Source organism: Anas platyrhynchos, chromosome 21 (genome assembly GCF_047663525.1).
Source record: "Anas platyrhynchos isolate ZD024472 breed Pekin duck chromosome 21, IASCAAS_PekinDuck_T2T, whole genome shotgun sequence".
Classification (NCBI taxonomy): Eukaryota; Metazoa; Chordata; class Aves; order Anseriformes; family Anatidae; genus Anas; species Anas platyrhynchos.
Window position 1 is genome coordinate 4950884 of NC_092607.1, and position 14938 is coordinate 4965821.

The window sequence follows — 14938 nt, forward strand, 5'->3', positions numbered from 1 at the left end:
CAGAAATATCTGCTTTTCTCCAATAGATAAAAAGATTATGTTTGCAGATGTATAGATTGATATGCAAATAAAAATAATATTGCAGAGTTTATTTGCTGCAATGAACATTTCAAGCACTTCAAATAATGCAAAAAGCTTTGGTTCAGTAGAAAAAAAAATCTGAAAACCAAAGTAATTGTATGTTGATTAAAGGAGCAGCAAAGAATAATACTAATGGGAACTTTGTTAAATGTTGAGTGGCAAGTACTAAAACATCTAGTTATTTAAGGTGAGATCTGGCACATGATTCTTGGTGTATGTGGGTATTGATGCTTATCATCTTTCAATGAAAATTGAGAATTATATAGACTGCAGAATTCAGCTGTCTGGTAACGCAGGTACTGGGTGAAGTGTAGAAAAATTTAGAAGACTGAGTCTTCAGATGCGGAAATAGGTTTGTTGGAGCACAGATAGTAAACACACAGAAAGAGAAAATACCATGTTAACTTATTGATTTTTGTCATGGTCCTTAGCTATCTCTGTGTTCCTAAGATCCAGAACAGTGTTTGCCCCATTTTTTATTTTATTCTTAAAATAAAACAATAATCATGTCTTTGGACTGAATTTTATAGGGCTTAATTTATCAAGGTTTATTAGAGACCAGAAATGATTGAGGAGTGCTATGGAAGTAAAACTTTATTACCATTTTTGGTTAACTACCTATAACAGCATCTGGCCTATCCTCTTGGATATAGGAAGAATAAATTCTGGTGTTTGAAGCCCTGCTGTGGGAAGGTCACACTCCCCTCCAGATGTTACTTAAAGTTCCTCTTTCAGTTGACTTATAGAAGGGAAGTGGCATCTCCTTGTAACTCCTCAGTTTGAAATGGTACTCTGAGTCTGAGGGGAGGGTTTCATGGTAAAAGTCTGGTGAATCTCTGAGAAATAATTCTTAGACTAAGAATGCTCTTTGTTTCCCTATTTTGGTTCTTTGCAAAGTAGTCAATGCTTTATTGTTGCTCTCTTAATAAGGGACGCATTTTTTTTTCTCATTTCTCCTTCCTTAAGGAGTTGATTTTGTTAAATGCTGCAGTGCTTTGTCTGAGTTGCCTCTCTATCTCCATAAGGGTGTAGGTTTCCATAAGAATGGGCAAATATTTGCTTACCATGAAAGGTCTGTAAAGCCCAGCACCATTTCCATGTTTTGAACAAAGGTTATTTAATTATTTATTAGGAGAAGGAGATAAGGGAAAACAAAAACAAACAAACAAAAACAAACAAAAAGAATAAAACAAAAACAAAAACAAAACTAACTTGAAGTGCACGGGGGGTTGCTTTCCTTGTTAGATCAATTCTCTTGGTTGTGCTGCAACTGTGAACTGCACATGGTTTGGCTAGGAATTATTTCTTGGTGTTTAAGGAATCCTTGGCTTTTGTGTAGGTGAATTCTTGCTTACTGGAAACTAAGGATAATCAGAAATGCAGTCTGAACAAGTAAACTATCATATTCCTCATCTGATGGATAGATATCTACGACCAGATTGTGTAACACTGGGTACAGAAGGCAAATCAGTCAGATTGGGTTCAGTAGATGTGGAGCAGAGAGAGAACCAAGATATCCAAAGAAACTCGTATATCCTAGAAAATTGAGATATGCAAAAAATACACTAATAAATATTTGCCCTAGCAGGGCAAAGAAGGTGATCTTTTCCTTCTACTCAGCACTGGAGAGGCAACAACTGGCTCATGGTGTCCAGTGCCAGGCTTACCAGTACAAGAGAGACATGGACATACTGGATAGAGCCAAATGAAGGACCACAAAGATGACAAAGGGACTGTAGCACATCTGCTATGAGAAGAGGCTGAGAGAGCTGGGACTGTTTGGCCAGGAGAAGAGGAGGCTCGGGAGGGATCTCATGATTGTCTATAAATACTTGCAGAGAGGATGGAGCCAGTCTATTTTCAGTGGTGCCCTGTGCCAAGACAAGAGGCACAAAATGAGAGGGTCCCTCTGAACATCAGGAACTACTTTTTCATTGCAAGGGTAAATATTCCCGAAGATATTCAGAAGCAGTCTGGATGCGGTCCTGGGCAACTGTCTCTGTGTGGCCATGACTGAGCAGAGGGGTTGGACCAGACAACCTCCAGAGATCCCTTCCAACCTCAACCATCCTGTGATTTTGTTGAAGTAGGAGGTAGTGTGCAAAATCTGAACAGCAGCTGGTCGACAGAAGCAACCATACTTGCTTGCAGCTGGGCAAGAAAAAAGAGGTGAGTCCAGAATAAGAGTAGTTTTAAATGTTTGAAAGTATTATCCGTAACTGATCTGGTCCTAAACCTATGAGAAAAGGGAGAAAAAACAGGGATTGAACTCTTCATCTGCAGTCAAGAAAGTTGGATGACCTGATATTTCTGAATAGAGTCCCAATAAAATAAACCTCAATTTAATTCATGGTTGTAAAGCAATTACAGTTGATTGTTAGTAGACCAGTGGCATTTCTAGCTCATTGTTCTCTTTTCTAATTACAAAGATAATACCTTTTGTTCAAGTCAGCCAGGAAAATTAACAAATCAGTCTTCTACTGACAGACATTGCTAAAGACAGAGTTTGTTTTCACCAGGAGTGAAATTATGGAGTTTGCTGGGGTTGTTTTGAAAAATATTTTGCTAGCAAGAAATGCTGTGATTTTCTCTAAGTGAAATATTTTGTAGAAACACAGAAATTATGACAAAACATTGTTCTGAACAACAAAAGAGTGTAATAATACTGAAGTGGGTACTTAACTTCTGTAGAATGTAACGCTTTGCTTTCACATTTCAAGACAGCATTTCATTTCAAATTGTATATTTCAATTTGTCTGACCAAAGGATTTTTGCAGACCAACACTATTTCTATGAAATGGAAAACTTTGTTCCTCCCTAGCTACAAAGCTTTTTGTTGGAAAGTCTGTTTTTTGATATGATGATAAATAAAACTTTGCCCATAATTCTTTAAAGTGAATTGGGTTGTAATGGTTAGATCTAAGGCTCAGCTGAGCTGGGATCCGTTGTTAGGCTGGGCTTGTTTCAGTGTGTAAAATTTGTTTAGTGCTTTAAATTACATAATCCACCAAAACAAACATGTTAACCTTGCTCAGAGTAATATTTGACTCCTTTTTATAAGGTTCCAATTACTTCAGAAACTTGAAAACTGCAACTTGGAAGATAGAAACGTAGAATATCCTGAGTTGGAAGGGGCCTCATGCTTTTGTCAGTGTGTTCAGGATACACACAATTATTCTGCAGTCCCCTTGTATGGGACTAGCCTTATGAGCTAAGTAATAAATAAACTTTCTTCAGATTTCCCTGAGAGCACACTGATATGTGCAGTGTTTTATTCTGCTCGTTTTGGTCTGTAGTGTCCAAAATTTTCACTCTTCTGCCTTCACCACCCGCCACCCTCTGCTCCACACCTGTTGATGACATGACATCTCTCCTTTATAGTCTCACTGGGTACCATATCAAAAATGAAGCTGAAGTGCTAGTTACTGATGTATTTCTTTTACTGGTATATGCTGGGCTACAATGTGACCTATGATATGCTAATTCTGTAAAGGCACTGGAAGTCCAAAGGTTTCAGTGCACATGCAATCTTCAGAACACTGGCTCCTGTTAGCAAGCAAACCCCACAGACTTGTACCGCTATGCAAATATCTAGACAGGGATCACGTTTTCTGACCTCAAGCTCAATGTACAATGCCTTCAGCTGTTCAACAGAATAAACTACTGCAGATGACTGCTACTAATGTTCTAAGTGTTGTATGTGCTGTACAGGATTGGAGCAAGTATTTCACAGTGCCTCATCTCCAAGGTCTATGAGTAGTACTGGTCTTGAAGGTCTTAGTTCTACCTGTTGTTTTTTTGTTTGATTGTTTTGTTTTGTTTTGTTTTGTTTTGTTTTGTTTTGTTTTTCTTTAGGTCATACCTGAACTTGCCTAGCACATTTAATCAGGGAGGTGGGGAGGCTGTAAGCCCTCTGTCCATTGGGCTGTAAGCCCAATGAGGAATGCATACCCTTTTTTGAGTGGGAGACAGGTGGTTGTATGGATGTGGATCACATAAGGGCTGTGGCTAAATGTTGATTCTGCCATTGACGTAAGACTGATACCGAGCCATGTGGTTTGCAGACTACGTCAGATCTGTGCATCTTTTGTGGATTCTAAAAGGACTGCTGTGATAGCAAGAGCCTTATTGTGATTGATGAGGGAGAGCAAAAACACTGAGTGTCAGTTGTGCTGCCCGCACTGTCCCAGTGTTGTGTTTAGTCCTTACAAATGTCTCATATTGAATCTTTAGAGCTAAGAGGAATGCATTGGGTGCATGCCACAGCAGACTTGCAATCTCAGTATCCTGGGAGAGCAAGGGCTCTATTTACCCTATACTGAGTGGCACAGTGACTCAGACAAAATACAGAAATAGGAAAGAGTTGGAGGAGAGTGCTGTTACTGAAGGATGGGATTAAAGCAAGAAACTCAAAAGGGTCTCTGTAACATGCTAGTCCTGCTGACAGTGGGGGCTATTCCCTTGAAAAGGCAACGCTCTGGAAGTGAGCTGCAGTTGCATGTGTGTGAAAGAGGTGGGTGTGTAGTTTAAATTTGTGTTTTATTTTTAATCTTTCTCTCTGAAATTTCTTTCTGGTTAATTTTTGTTTGATAGAATCTGGTTTTCCTTAAGTTTTCTTGTTGGTAAATTCATTTTTTTCCTGACAAATCTGGAGTTACTCAGGTTTCATGAAAATAAATAATCTAAAGAAAGACAGACGTGAAACCAGAGGAAGGTACTTAAATCTCTGGATATACAACTTGATTCCGAGCTTGGGGTCTGGTATTGTTGTTTGTCAAGAGAGCCCTTTCTGTAAATGTTACATGACATCCCTTTGAAGAGGAATTCCAAAGTTCTTGATTGTTCTGCAAAGGTTCAGTCATGCTTTACTGCCTCTTCTCAACTATTCCAAGATACCAGATTTTCAAATATTTATTTTTAATGTAAGAAATATTCTGCAGGACCTTTTTGTTTGGAAGTGGCCCCAGATTTAGAGGATTTATGGGACACTCCCAGCTGGTTTACAGATACTTGTTTTATTTTCTCAAAAGTCACTTGGCCAATTGTCAAGCAGATAGAAAACACAGTTATTTTGAGAATGCCTGAATGAATGTGCATGAAATTGTGGGCTTGAACCAATTTAGTATATTTCAGATGTAGATAGGTACTGGACTTCTTCAGCTGTGCAAAAAAAACTTGGTCGAGTTTCTTGCATTTCTACTGGTTATGTTTAGCTGACTGAGGGGAGAGTTGCTCATTCTGTTGAGCTTGCACTGCTGAAAGTTAGGGGAAAAAAAAAATACAAACAACCACATCTTTAAATAATTAAGCTGTGTACATTTGATAGGGGATATCTGGTTAAAACATGGAACACTGCTGTAATATATTGACAGAAAATACACATTTTTGCTCCAAGTTCTGTATTAAACTACTTTGTTTATTCATTAGTGAACGAGATCAGACTCTTATATACATGCTTTTCTTGTGTTTTTTTTTTTTTTTTTTTTTTTGTATTGTTTTGTGTTGCTTAGAATAAAAATCTGTAGCATCAAGGGATGGCAAATATGTATTCAGCTTATTAGTAGATGCTTTCTGAAAACTGAATGGAGGTACAGGTTTCATGCTGAGCAAAGAGGAGTTAATTCCATTGCTGAGGTCAGTTCTTTCTCTCTGGGTTGGCTATTGCCAAATCACAGTTTTGTTTGGTCAGACTCTTGCTACAACATTGCATATCAACCTTACTCTCCATAAATTAAGTGCTTTTTTGACAAAAGAACATTTTAGTATGCCTTTTTGAAACCATTCAGAAGTCTTGAGTGAAAATATATTTAGTCCTGCCATAATTTTCATATGAAATATTGCTGGAAATATTAGTAGTGAGTTCAGTGTACGAAGAAATAGGGTATTGAGATAATTCCAGGAAGGTAGAATGAAATTTGGAATGGGTTAGTGACTTGTAATTTTGGGAATGGGAGTTGCATAATTAAGCTATAAAGATTGTGCATTTGGGGAAAAAGATAACAGTTCTCTATTACTGCTGTTATTTCTATGGGAAGTGCTGAAATAAAGTTATGTGATACGTGGGGATTAGTGTTTATGTTGCTTTCCTTGCTCACTTTTTTTTTTTTTTTTTTTTTTTTTTTTTTTTTTTAGCATAACGTCCCATTGTTTTTCTTCATCTTCTTCCTTTTAGTTTTTCTTCTTAGGCTAGACTTCAAGGAACACTAAGCAAACATAACCTGTTATTGCTACTGCAAGAGGCAATTTCATCTTTCTTCTATTCCCCAGTGCCTTTTTTGCCTTGCTTGTGCCAGCCTTACCTGGCAGCACAGGGGCTTGTGCCAGAGCAAGGGAGGGAGAGCAGAGCAGAGAGAATGAGGAGCTTGGGTGGGAAAACCTTTTCCCTGTGGAAGTGTTGATGCCCATGACTTCACATGGTAGTGGACTTAAAATCTCATGGTTTCACCTCTTACTGCTAATTTTCTCTCTTTTTTATATATCTGAGAAGGAATGATAGAAAGAGAAAATGGGGTAAAGGAGAGAGGAGTAGAAAAGGAACAATAGAAGGGGATTCTCGTGTAGGGAAGGCTATTAGGACTTGCCTGGGTATGGGATAGTTCGGGAGAAACCCTCGGATGAGTATTAATAGCAGTGGGGACTAAAGATGATACACAGTACACCTAAGAGCTTTGCTGGCTTGAGGAGAATGGAGTCATCTACATGAGGAGGTGCTTTCAGAGTAGAAAACTAATTTGAGGCCCTTGCAAAAGAAGCAGAAAACAGAGTGCCCTGGAGGCAATAACAGGATGAAGAGCAAAAAGTCCCTGTTCCTGGTCCAGCTCTGAAGAGAGTGAATGAGAATATAGTAATGATGCCTCAGGGAAGTCTACTGGGCACTTTTTGACAAAATATGAGTCCTTTCAATGAATTTGACTATTCAGATGAAAACTTTTGTAGAGCTAGATCACCTCTTTCCACCAGAGCGCAATTTTGCTAGCAAAACAAGATGCTTGTGTTTCCTACAGGGCAGCTGCACATCATGAAAGATTTCAGATTAGGCCCTATAATTCCAGTGTTCCACATTTCACGAACAAACCTGTTTTACTGATTTACTGAAACACTTACTTTTGACTTAACTGATTCTTAACCATATAAACACAGAGAGGCAAGGCAGTGTACCTTAGTGCTCATGACTTTTGGCTGGGGACGTGGGATGCCACCATTCAAATTCTAGCTCAAAAAGTGTGTGCTTGTAGGATGAACAGCTTGAATTTGTTTTTGTACTGCAGTAGAGTGAACAGCACTTTCTCCTGCTGCATGGTTCTGGGAGCCTCCCCATTGTGTAAAATCTCTGGTTTGAATCAGGTAAAACAAAGGTTGTTGTGGCTGTCTCCTGCCTCCCAGATGAGGGTCCTCCTAAGATCACAAAAGCTTTAGTGGCATGAGATTTGCAGTTTTCTCCAACTCTCTGGTGTCAAAGTGCTGACGACTTCCATTACTTTTACTGAATAGCAGAAACTTTCCATTTGGCAGACCTTTAATCTTTTGTGTGAAGTCTGTCTCTTCTGGGGTCAAAGTAAAGTGCTGTTCAGCACATTTACCTGCTTTTTCAGTTCCTAAAAACAATAGGGTAAATTCTTATTTGACTGTTTATTTTCTTTCAAGATGCACAAATATTCTGTGTATGTTCTATAACGTATCTTCTCCAATGAAACTTTTCCGATGCTTTTGAAAAAAATCAGGGAAGAATGCTCTTAATGTATTTAAGTGACATATTAGAGTCTGCATTTACTTAAGTACTAGTTTTTATGAAATTAATCTATATCAGAAATACTCTTTATATAATTACTAAACAAGTTACCACAGAAATTGTAGCTTCTGCAAAATCAGGAAGCATTTTAGCCTTGAGGGTTATTTGAGGGTTACTTTTTTTTTTTTTTTCCTAATTGTACTTTGCACTAAAATTATCATCTGCTTTTGAGTTTTTTTGTGGAAGTTTTTCAATTTAATAGACTCCAGAAGTTCAGAGATTAAACTTTGCTCTTTCTCTAACTGTAAAGAAACATGTTTTTTTATTTTTGTTTTTTAGCTCTTTGAAAATCAGCATTAATTGATACATCATTGTTGGCAGTTTCATAAAATCACAGATTGCTCAAAGCCCCAGCCAATCTGGAATTGAACACTTCCAGGGATGGGGCATCCACAGCTTCTCTGGGCAACCTGTTCCAGTGCCTCACCACCCTCAGAGTAAAGAATCTCCTCCTTACATCTAATCTAACCTTGCCCTCTTTTAGTTTAAAGCTGTTACTCCTTGTTCTATCACTGCACTTGCTGACAAGGACTTTGTAAAGCAGTGATTGAGAAAGGCCTAACTGAAGAGGTTATACAGGAGTAGTGCCTGTGAATTACTGTATGAAAAGAGTGTATTTGGTTTGTTGATCCTTATGCAAAAAGCGTATAAAATGCACTGAACAGTGGGGACCAAGGTATTGTGTAATCTCACGCCTAATAAGAGGTGGAAAAAAAAAAAGCTCAGTTTCTAAGGGGATGCCTTTCTGTGTCATCCTGTTCCTGATTTGGAGGAGAAATACTGAAATGGCTCATTCACTGCATGACTCATTAATTTTTTTCAGTATTGTAGTTTTATGATTGTTAGCTGATTAGATTGTGTTTGTTTGTTTGTTTGTTTGTTTATTTTTTTTTTTTTAGTGAGGACAAACATGCAATGCTTGCAAAGAGCCAGGACTTAACATTCCCTAGCAGGGTTCTGACATCCTTCGTTAAAATAAACCAATAATAATAAAACAAAGCACTTCTAGGTTGGGTAGCTGGGGGTCCAAAGCTTCATCGCTTCATCAAAAAATCCTGCAAATCAGTGAATGAACTTTCTAATTTTCTCTGTCGGTGCCTGCCTTCCCCAGTTCTTTTGAGTTTTTACCTCTTTTCCAATTCTCTTTGGCCCTCTGCTGAACTCCAGTTTTTCCATGTCTGCCTTGTACTGGGAAGCCCAAAAGTGGGTGTGGTATTCTGCATGTGGTCTAATGAGTGTTGAGATGTGTGAGGACAGAAGGGACTGTTGAAAAAGGATAACAGATTCCCTTGGTCTCCTGGCTAGTCACCTTGTTCTTACAGCCCAGGCTGTCCTTCACCTTTGCTACCAGGGCGCATTGCTCATGTTCATCTCACTGTCTGCCAGCATCTCTGGGTCTCTTCCAGCCATGCTGTTTCCCAGCCGGTTGGTGCCCAGCCTGTATCACTGCAAGGGACTTCTCCTTCCCAAGTGCAGCACTTTGTGAACTTTGTCAAGGGCAAATGCAAAGTTCTTGCTGGCCCACTTCTCCAACCTGTCTAGGTCTCTTGGGATGGCAGCTGGGCTCTTGCGTGCATTGTCACCTACAGCAAATGCTCTGTTGCTTCCTCCATGTCAAAGATAAAGGCATTAAAGAGGACGTGTCCCAAAAGAGGCTCCTGCAGTACTCTGCTTGTGACTGGCCTTCAGCTGGAGCACAACCCATTAAGTCCTATCCTCTGAGCCCTTCATTCCAGCAGCTTTTTAATTTTCCATCAATCCAGCTATGCAAACTGCGATGTCCTGACTTGTACACCAGGATGTCGTGCCAGTATTTCCTGCTCTCCCCTCATTCACAAAAGTCAACCTCCTGTTTTTATGTAACAAACCTGTGAGTCTCTATTAATAATTTCACAGTGACTATCAGAAATTAATCTAACCAACCTAGTAAGCAGTAAGTAGGCTGTAATATTACTCTGACCTTGCTATCATCAAGTAAAAAGTAAATCAGGTAAAACAAAAATGCTTAGCCAGGGATGACAACCTTTTCTTCTGTGGTACACTTTGGTTATTTAAAGGCATCAATAATGATGCATGTACTACTTTTGCTAGAAATACTGAATTTTGCAGCTTTTCCATCTTTGTAATATATAGGGTAGAAGACCACTGACCAGCAGTCAAATTTGTCTCTAGACTCCAGTGTTCAGCCAGATGGAGTGTTACTAACAAGGTTAGATCTTGGGCTAACTTGCTAGTGTAACCTCCTATGCAGGGGGAACAAGAAGCTAATAAATTCGTGTTGTGGTTTAAGATTATTTGCTCAGTAAGCAACTTTTCAGACACTAAAAGCTTTTTTTTTTTTTTTTTTCAGTAGGACAAAAAAAAAAAAAAAGAATTAAAAAACTATTAAGATCGAAGCAGGCCAGAAATATTTGCCAGTGTGGTTTTTAGCATAGACCTGAGCAAGATGCTTATGTAGTGCAGACTGCACCAGATTAATTCAAAGAAATAGAGATTAAGGGGGGTGGCATGGGTTGGTGCAACAACAACAACAAAAATCACACAAAACCCAATACCACACAAGCACAAATAAGAGCAACCTCCAAACTAACTGAATGAGCCTAAATGGTCTTATGTTTCTGTATCTGTTGCACGGGAGTCCTCTGTCTAGGTGTAGCTTGTTGAAAATGGTTTAGGAAAATGATCAAAATATGTTTTCTGGTTGTAGTTATGATGATTAAGAAATTTAATTTACACTTATATTGGCCAGGTCTTCTGCCTTTGAAGTTACTGAGGTTTATAACACTGGTATCAAGAAGGCCAACCTGTACCAAAGGCTGTCAGAGGAAATAAGAGAAATAACGTCTCTCACTCAGTCCCGCACAGTTGGCGTGCAGAGCTCTGAGCGTAGAGCAGCATGGGCCAAGCAGTTTTCTTGGTGGTACAACAGTGCCCTCGGTTGTGCAAACAGACTAAGAAAAGCTGCCTTGCCCTGACTGTCTCCTAATGAGTCTCAGACATCCTTCACCATCTCCTTTGTGCTTGCAAAGAAAATCAATCTGTTGGGACATGTTCAAATAAGACGAAATGTCCGCGAGTTGTTCTGGCTTTGTCCCTGCTTGTGTAGTCTCTCCTACTTCATGGCAGACTGAATATACTCAAGCACAATATAATAGAGAATGTGGGAATTAGGAAGAAAAAACAAAGCTGGTGAAGATGGATTTCAGTTGGTGAGAGTAGAAAGCAGGTCCCATGCTCAGATCTCTTGAATAAACTTTGCCTAGACCTCTAGAGAACATTCAATACATAGGAGAGGGCAGAACACCCTCCTGCAGAGCGTGGAAAGAGCAGAGCAGATACTCATAAGAGATAAATCCCAGAATGATGCTTGGAAAGAGATAAAAGTCTCTAGAAGGAAATAGGGGCCAAAGAACATTTGAGCTCAGGCGTGAGATTCAAGCGCGTGTGTTTGTGTGTGGGAGGCTCTAAGGGCAGGAAGAGGTAACTAGAGGTTGGGTTCTGTTAGATTTGTATGAGATGCCTAGTAGAGAAGGGAATTCAAGGTGGTCTGCAGAGCAGCCAGCATTGTTTTGTATGGCTCGGTGATGTTAGTACCAATTATTTTCCTAATTAGTCTGCAGACAGATTATAATTTAATGGGTTAATCAGTTATTGAACTTTTTATTGATTTACTGTGGATGCATATTTCAGTGCAACACATGACATCTGATAAATATTTGAAATACTAACTCCTGGAAAGAAACATGCTTGTTACTTAGCATCTCTCTGGCTGCATGGGACCAACACTTAAAAGAGACCAAAGCAAACACAGTGACTTCAAAAGTGAATATCTGCATATATTTTCTTACTTTTGTCCAGTAGGTGCATATTTCTGCATCTCTGCAGAGACTGGAACCTCAGTTGAGCAGACTCAGTCTGAATACAGAAGATCTCAGTTTCAGATCTTTTCCCTTGTTTGCATAAACAAAGCTCTTACTATATAGAGTAATGATTTGGTTTTAAGTCTATTTTTTCAGGATCATTATTTGCAAAAATGACAGTTTGACAGATTGCAATATTCTTCAGAATATCCAATGATCATCTGAATATTAGTAAACATAACTAAAAATTTAAAAATGGGAATGAAAATGTTTTGTGCCATGAAGATTTTTGGTTAAAACAAAACCACATGTTTTTCATAGAAAGTTCTTACTGAATTCAGGGTGTATGATTATTATTGATTTAAGTATTCTTCATTTTAAGTAGCTTGTCTGTCTCTTTTTCAGCAGAAAGAATAGTAATAAGGGGAAAGAATAAAAAAGCTCTGAAGGAAAGCAAGGCTTGTTTTTTAATCAATTTTTGGGAAAAAAATCATGATCATATGATCTGCCTTATAAAGTAGTTTGTGGATTCAAAATAATATACAAGAATAAAATCTGACTCCTGTCCAAGACAGCTGAGCTTGGATTTACATGACAATCCTCTACTGCTTTATTTATTCTCAGAAAGAGAAGTTTAAGGTGTTTTAAACATGCATTGTTCAATGTGATTATTGATTGCAGTTTTGTGGAGTGAAAATTTAACTTCTCTGACAGTTTTGCTGTAAAATTGCATACTGGGCTGGGAGATAAATAGAGGCTTGTCTGTGAAGCGTGAATTGAAGGAGAAAGAAATTATGGTTCTCTGCTTCTCCTCAAAGACAAAAATATACAAAACTGAAAAAGAAATAAAGCATTTCTTTGAACCTCAAAACTGCTTGAAAAGACTTTTGCTTAAGGCAAAATGTGTACAGACTATAGAATGAAGAGAAACATCTGCTTGTGGATGTCAGCTGGGAACTGAATCTGTGCCGCAGTAGGACAACATCTGGAAGTGACACAGTGCAGGCTTTCCTTGTGGGGAAAAAAATATGATTTTATGGTATCTGTGCAAGAAATATACCTTTTGCTTTATAAAAAGGCATTTGGTAGCGTGATTGCAGAGAAGCCAGCACTGTATTTGTTGTTCCCTCTTCACTGGCACATGTACTTGTAAACAAGAAACACTGAAATCTTTTGACATTTTTCTAATAGCTTCTCCACTGCAGATCCTCAGTTGAGGGGGGTGAGTGAAGTTCATGGAATTTATGAAGCCTCCTGTTTTAAAAAGAAAAAAAAATGAAAAGACTTTCTGATTTGTTTTTTTCATTAGAAAGCTGTCTTTTCTGGCTTTTCAGAAGTATGCTTAGATGAAGCTCATCAAAGAGGTTGAAATGAAATACTGGCAGCTGAAATGTGTGGGACTCGCCACAGCAATTCCAGTGGCCATGGCTCTTTGAGTCATGCTGCAGCAAAAGGAGAGCTCTGCTCAAGTTTAACAAATTTATTGATCTTCTGCTGAAAATACTGTTCCCCCTTTCAAAGCCATGTTCCACAGGTACTAAGCTTTGGTTCAGGCTTGTGTCCCTTTGAAACTTTAAGGTCTCTTGTCATCGCCCGTGGGACAATTTAGTCTGAATAGTCACTTCCCTTTGACTCCAGCAGTGCACAAGATGTGACTACGTACAAAAATATCTTTTTGGTCATATGCAGCAGGAGGTACAAATGAACAGGGAGTATCAAGAACAGGTACTTGTACATTAACAAAAATGTCTCAGATGTAAATTCCCATGGGGGAATGGGAGCAGAAATCTGCACTGTCTGGCCTTCTGGCCCTGGCCTGTGTTCATTACCCTCTCAAGTAATTCAAGATTTAATCTCATAATCTCAAATCCAGGATTATAGTTATTAGCATTTACTAATCCCACCTTCACAGCCACTTGGAAGCAAATAGGTCAAATATCAAGATGAAATGGTTTAAATTACAGTGGTGGTTTTTTTGTTGTTGTTGTTTGTTTGTTTGTTTGTTTGTTTGTTTTTTCCCTCAAGTTGAAATATGAAATAAATTTTACTGAGGTAGGAATAGATATTTACATAAATATGCTTCTCAGAAGGAAAATTGCTCTCTGTTCCAGCTGCATATCTCTCTGGTGATGACTAGCATGTGCTGAAACACTGCAATTAAGAGAACTGGAAATTAAGTCAAAAACAAACTTAAAATTGATGGCATAAGAGGTATGTCAGAAGGGAGCCCTCCATTATATCCTACTTTAGACTCCTGAGAGTTGTTTTCCACAGTAGCAAGGGTCACTGCTCTCAAAGCATCTTGTTTAGCAATCATTTGTGGTCACATTAGATTTACTTGTTGGGGAGTCCTTACTTGGTGGTCACAGGATGTACTCTAGCTATCTTGAAAGTCCAAGGCAACTTGATGCGTGATACAGTGGAGCAGTTGTTGGTGTCCCTCATCTAGTCAGAATGGACTTTAGAATAGTTTTAGAGCTTTCAGAAATAGACAGAAAAGAGGGACTGAAGGAAAAGCTGTTGTTTTAAACTTTATTTATTTATTTATTTATTAAATAAGGAAGAGAGATCACTTTCATGTCCCTTTTACTAACTTGTCAGATTTTTAAGTAATATATGCTAGCATATTTAGTGTTCTCTGACTGATACAGCAAATTCAGTTATCTTTCCTTTTTGTATACCCAAGAGTTATCCTTCTTGTGCATCTAATTCAGGATGTTTGTATTCCAACTACCTGCACCGAACTGCATCTGGTGTTCTGGAGAAGGGCTGTCACAGCCCTGGCTTGATCTAGTCCAGGATTGCTCTTGCATGACCTGAAAGTTTTTGTAGTAGACAAGTTATTCACAAAGCGAAATTCAGAGCTAAGAGCTGAGGTACATCAATCCTCTATTTCACATTCCTCAGGTCTGTTGGTATTACATGACTGCTCTTTAATTTATAGGTCTGTGAACCGGATAAAAGAAATTCAGACCTGGTTTTCTGACACGTTGGTGGCTAGGAACATGGCCACAGATGAGGAACGCTAGGAAAGACTGTGAGTTGTTTTTCTGACACTATAATTAAGATAAAAAATACCACTACTGGCTCCTTATTGCATTATAATTTTACCCTGAAGACTTTGATTCCAAGTAGCTGAACCAATGATACCTCCTTCAGCACCTTTAGAACAAGAGAAGAAATGTACACTTCTTCCTTCAGAAGAGCT

At 38.6% G+C, this 14938-nt stretch overlaps 1 protein-coding gene across 1 annotated transcript in view; it reads right to left on the bottom strand.

The window, feature by feature from the left end:
- Positions 1-14938, bottom strand: part of ASIP (agouti signaling protein) — a 67725-nt gene that overhangs the window by 32457 nt on the left and 20330 nt on the right. The gene's annotated exons all lie outside the window — the stretch shown is intronic.